Source organism: Dipodomys spectabilis, unplaced genomic scaffold (genome assembly GCF_019054845.1).
Source record: "Dipodomys spectabilis isolate Male_0828 unplaced genomic scaffold, ASM1905484v1 ptg000673l, whole genome shotgun sequence".
NCBI lineage: Eukaryota > Metazoa > Chordata > Mammalia > Rodentia > Heteromyidae > Dipodomys > Dipodomys spectabilis.
In genome coordinates this window covers 400,551-406,577 of record NW_024871350.1, presented here as the reverse complement: position 1 = coordinate 406,577, position 6,027 = coordinate 400,551, and positions in this window count along the sequence as shown.

The following is a 6,027-nucleotide window of genomic DNA, read 5'->3' as shown; positions in this document are numbered from 1 at the left end:
GGTCAGAGAAAGTTTTATCTAAAATTTCACTTCTCCTTCTCTGTCTAGTCCCACACTTTCAGTCATCTTCAACAAGTGTATAAATATATTTGTGAGAAAACAAAAAGAGACCATTTACTTGCCTACTTAATAAAAATACTTCTTTTTTATTTTTGGTCATTTGTGGGGTTTGAACTCAGGGCCTGGCATTATCCTTGAGCTTTTTTTGTTCAATGCTGCTGCTGTACCATTTTGAGCCACAGCACCACTTCCGGTTTTCTAGTAGTTAATTGGTGATGAGAGTCTCGACTTTCCTGACTGGGCTGACTTTGAATGGCGATCCTCAGATCTCAGTGTCCTGAGTCTCTAGGATTACAAGTGCGAGTCACTGGTACCTGGCTATGAGGACATTTCTTTTGGGACAATGTCACCCCTTCCCCTGTTCTCTCCCTGTTTTTCCGTCTTGTCCCCAACCACAAGTTGTATAGTTCATTTTCAACATAGTGAGTAATGAGCACCACTGCTGCATTTGTTCACCCTTTGTGCCACATTCCTTTTTGTGTGTGTATACTTGTCCTACAGCTTAAACATAGGGACTGGGCTCTCTCTCTCTCTCTCTCTCTCTCTCTCTCTCTCTCTCATATTTGGGGGGAAGGCAATCCTGAGACTTCAACTCAGGGCCTGGAGTCTGTCCCTAAACTTTTATTCTCAAGGCTAGCACTGTGCCACTTTGAGCCACAATTCTACTTCTGGTAGCCAGCCTGGGCAGGAAAGCCCGTGATACTCTATCTTCAATTCACCACCAAAACATCCAGAAGTAGAGCTGTGGATTAAAGCGGTAGAGTGCTAACCTTGAGAAAAAAAGCTCAAGGACAGTACCCAAGCCCTGAGTTCAAGAACCAAGATCAGTACGTACACACAAAAATTCTCTCTCTTGGTTTATGAAAAGCGTCTTTCAGCTAGGTGCTAGTGGCTCACGCCTGTAATCCGGAACCAGCCCAGGCCTACAGCTCAATCCCAGGGACCAGCAAAACAAAACAATAACAAAAAAAAATCTTTAAAATATTAATTTGCCTTAAAGTTTCTCTGGGTACTACTGGTAGAAGTAGCACTATTCTCTTCAGAAAATCAGAGAATATATTTCCATCATGAAAATTTCCTCTATTTTTTCAAGATCAATATTTACACAGAAAATATTTGTTATGTCCCCACTATGCACAAGATATTTTATTGTATGTTGTGCAAAATGTGTTCTGAGACCTGTGCAGTTGTAAGAAGAAAAGAACTACTGACTATGTCAGATATGTAATTGAGCATTGTATTTAAATTAGTATAATCATGAAAAACACATATTTCTTAGTGTTTTAATGAAGACTTCAAATCCATTTACTAATAATATCTGAAGCACATGCTAGTTCAGTTTGGATCAACACTTATTATTCCAACCTTTTATTGTTTTTTAAATGAAACTGATGAATTCAAACATGGGCATATCAACAGAAAAATGATCCTTTTTCTGCATAATCAAGTGTACTGTATTAATGTGTGCATAATGTAAAATCAATAAATAATTAATTACCACTGATTGTAATTGAATGTTTTCATAATTTTATTGTCAGCCATGATAAATAATCAGTACATTTATACTGCACTAAATTAATTAGTGTGTCATTTCTATTACATACATCAGTGGTGAAGTAATGCAGTGGCATCTGTTTTGAATGTTTAAAAGATGGGCTATTCCCGTTTAACAAAAAGAAATGGTTGCTACAGGTAGATTCAGTAATTGGCAATTATGGTGGTATCTTTAAGGAGTTCTACTAAAGGAATTCATTAGGCATTGTATTTCTTACAATAACTAACATTTTAATCGACTGCCAATTTTGAGTAACAACATCAAGGCATGAATATTTCTGTGCAAATAAATGGAAGACACTTCTGTCATCACCTTGCTCTAGGAGAGTGAATGTGTGCTAGGATCTTTCTCTAGCACAGTTAGAGGTTGCAAAGTGTGATGATGTAAACTGTAATAATGTAGGATTTTGTATTGAAACCCAATTTGTATTAATCTAACCATATTTTTGGAGTCATTTCATAGAAGAAAGTCATTTATTTTCTAAGTATATGAAGTGAGCACTAATGACAACATTCCCCATATGTCATTATTTGATAGACTCAATGAAACACTGCAATTTGGAAATGATGATAAAGCCCTTAACTAAGAACTCTAAAGTAAAGCTGACACTATTTAAGACATATTCACACACACACAAAATTTATGGCTGATCTGAAATTCAAATTAAATTAAGGTTCTTCTACTTTTAGTAGCTAATTCTGGCCACTCTAACATGGGGGGAAGACAATCTGGGAGGGCTTCTCAGGAGAGGTGATGCCTGGCTCATGAGGAAAGAGAGTGGAAGATTGGGAATCACAGAAAGATAATAATCCATATGGCCAGAGGAGAGGAGTGTAAGAGTCATAAGAAGTGTGTGCCTTTAACTTCTTCACAATGATAACAGATAAAAGAAGTTACTTTACTTGAATCTCCAAACTTTTTCTTTCAGTTCACAGTAAAGTGTCACAGGTACTAATACAACAGTTGTGCAAAACACTTGTTTAAAAGAACACAAAGCTCTACTCTCCATATGTCTTCTTAGAACCTTCACCAAGTTTCACCTTGCTTTGTGAGAATTAGCCCTTGATTTTTTTCTCCCCTATGGAATCTGGTCACTTCTCTTTTCTTGGCAAATGTCACATTCTTTATTCTACACAATGGCTTCAACTTGTCAAGATGTCATGCAATTTTATGGTTAGAGTAGGAAATCTAAGTGTTCTAACAGCAAATTTTAATAATTGAAGAAAAGCACGTGTTTTTCTTTTCTCTTCTTTCCTTTCCTTTTCTTTTGTCAGCCATGGGGCTTGAACTTGGGGCTTGGAAAAGTCAGTGAGCTCTTTAGCTCAAGGCTAGCATTCTACCACTTGAGCCACAGCACCACTTCCAGTTTTCTGGTGGTTAATTAGAGATAAGAGTCTCACTTTTCTGCCAGACTTGCTTTGAACCTCAGTCCTCAAATCTTAGCTTCCAAAGTAGCTAGGATTACAGCACCAGGTGCAAAGGCTTTTTGATGTAAACTGATATTTGTATCTTGTTTGGGTGCTCACTTCTGAATTTATTTTTATTTTTATTTTTTTGGTGTGAGTCCTGAGGGTTGAGCTGAGGGATTGGGCGTGAGGCCTGAGATTTTGCACTCAACACTAGTGGTCTACCACTTCCAGACTTTTTGGTTGTTAATTGGAGGTAAGAGCTTCACAGGCTTTCTTCAGGGGCTGGTTTTCTTAGTTCTCAGCCAACTGAGTAGCTAGGATTACAAGAGTGAGCCACTGGTGCCTGGTTTTGAAATGTTTTGTTCTAAGTATGACTTGTTTGTGCTGCCTACCAAAATCTCTCACTATGTGGCCTTTAAAAGGACAGATTTATCTCTCTTAGGAGGGCTTTTCATAAAATAGAAATTTCCATTTACATTATTTATCATCATTAGGAATTGCAAAATTGATTTCAAAATCAGACAAAAACATATTTTTCAAAACATTAGCCTACCTCTTTACTTAAAATATACAATCAAATGATGAATTTTGAACCCAAATATTTGGATAGAAGGAAAATGTCAACTGGAATTTGTGAACTTCTTTTATATTAAAATACTGTGTCATGGCTCTCCAAAAACAAATGGTGCTCTGATCATTGCTAACAACAATGACACATAAATCATTGAATTACAAATTCTAAAAGTCTATATGTAAGGGAGATATGTTCTGTGGGTTTTGTTTTGGCTTTGTTTTTTACCTTTTCCAGACATTAACTTGGCTTTAGTTTTGAGTCTTTTGTAAGAAAGGGACCATGTTCTTAACATGAATAAAAAAATTATATACTCATAAACACATACACACTTTTATTGTATCTTCACCGCAAAACACACATTTTTTTCTACCACCAGCACTACTAAAATTTCAATCACGATTACTAACAAATTTTACTTCTTTTCTATGTGAGACCTATCCTGAAGTTACCGCCATCTAGTGACAAATAGGAGTATTTAATTCTCCCATTTTCCCTAAAATATTGAAGAGAAGTGAAAATAAGAAGGTAAAGATTCTGAAAGAGCTGGGCACACGGTACCTCACGCCTGTAATCCTAGCTACTCAGGAGGATGAGACCTGAGGATCATGGTTCAAAGCCAGACAGGGAAGGAAAGTTCATGAGACTCTTATCTACAATAAATTACTCAGAAAAAGGCAGAAATGGCAGTGTGGCTCAAGTGGTAAGTCACTAGCCTTGAGGACAAAGAGTCTCAGGGATAGCTCCCAGGTCCTGAATTCAAGCCCCAGGATCATCGAGAGAGAGAGAGAGAGAGAGAGAGAGAGAGAGAGAGAGAGAGAGAGACAGAGAGAGAGACAGAGAGAGAGAGAGAGAGTCAGAGAGTCAGAGAGACAGAGAGACAGAGAGAGAGAGAGAACGAGAGAGAGAGAGATTCTGAAAGAACTCTTCAGACTACAAAATGTCTGTGAAACCATTGTTTGAAGATATATGAAGCAACCTTCAAACAAATTGGACTTTATCCAGTTTTCCATTATACCAACATTTTACTTTTGGAAAATGTATGCTATCCATTTTACGTATTTCTTTGCATCTCAAACATATTAAAATTCTATGCTGAAATAATATTTCTTTTATATTGACTTACCAATTGTTTTCAATAATAATAATTTGCTATTTTTATAGAACATGCTTACATCTGCAGCTCTTATCTTGAGAAGTTTCTGTGTATGCAGGTTCCTGAGATGTCATAAATGATTTCCTTGCATTCATGACTGCATAAATATTGCCTTGAAGGAAAGAAAAGTGAATATTGTTCAAAATGTTTACAATCCTTCAAAAATATCATATTAAATAAGTTATGCTAAATATAACTGTCTAGGCCAGCTGTGAAGGAGCACAGTGCAATGCTATCATCTTTCAGTCTGGAAAGTGACCTACTGTTTAAATGAGGAAGCAAAGAAATATTGCAGAATTTCAATTCAGTTTTCTTAAGAGTCAAATATAGACCTATTAACCAAAAATGAGAACATCCACATAAATATTCAAAAAATTAATTTTTATTTCCTAGTTTTTTAGTAAATATTTTAAAATTGTTATTAGAAAGGTAATGCACAGAGGGGTTAGAGTTATATAAGTCAGGTAATGACTAATTTGTGTTTGGACAATATCACCCTTTCCTTTGCTCTCTCTCAGTTTTTTCCCCCCATCTTTGGCCGCAAGTTGCATAACTCATTTTCAACACAGTGTCTACTGAGAACCACTACTGTATTTGCCCACTCTAAATATTCCAATTTTGTTTTTATTTTAATTAATTTTTTTTGTCGGTCATGGGGCTTGAATTCAGGGTCTGGGTGCTATTCCTGAGCTCGTTTGTGCAAAGATAGTGCTCTACTAATTAGAGCTATGGCTCTACTTCTGGTTTTCTGGTGGTTAATTGGAGGTAAGAGTCTCACAGACTTTCTTGCCTGGGCTGGCTTTGAACCACAATTCTGAGCCCTAAACCTCCTGAGCAGCTAGAATTATAAGAGTGAGCCACTGGTGCCCAGCTCAACTTTTATAAAGTACTACTCTTTAAAAGTACTACTCTTTAGTGTGAAAAAGCACATAATTAAAATAATCTATTCTCAATTTGTAAAATATAATTTCTATTTTATTAGAAGTAGTAGTAGTAGTATTTTGTCAGTCATGTGGCCTGAACTCTGGGCCTGGGAACTGTCCTTCAGCTCTTCAGCTCAAGGCTAGTGCATTACCACTTGAGCCACAGTGCCACTTCCCTCTTTTTCTGCTTATGTGGTGGTGAGGAATCAAACTCAGGGCCTCATGCATGCAATGCAAGCACTCTACCACTGAGCCAACTTCCCAGCCCCATAAAATATAATTTTAAACACACACAGACACACACACACACATACATACACATATATATATACACACACAAGTAAAACATTGTG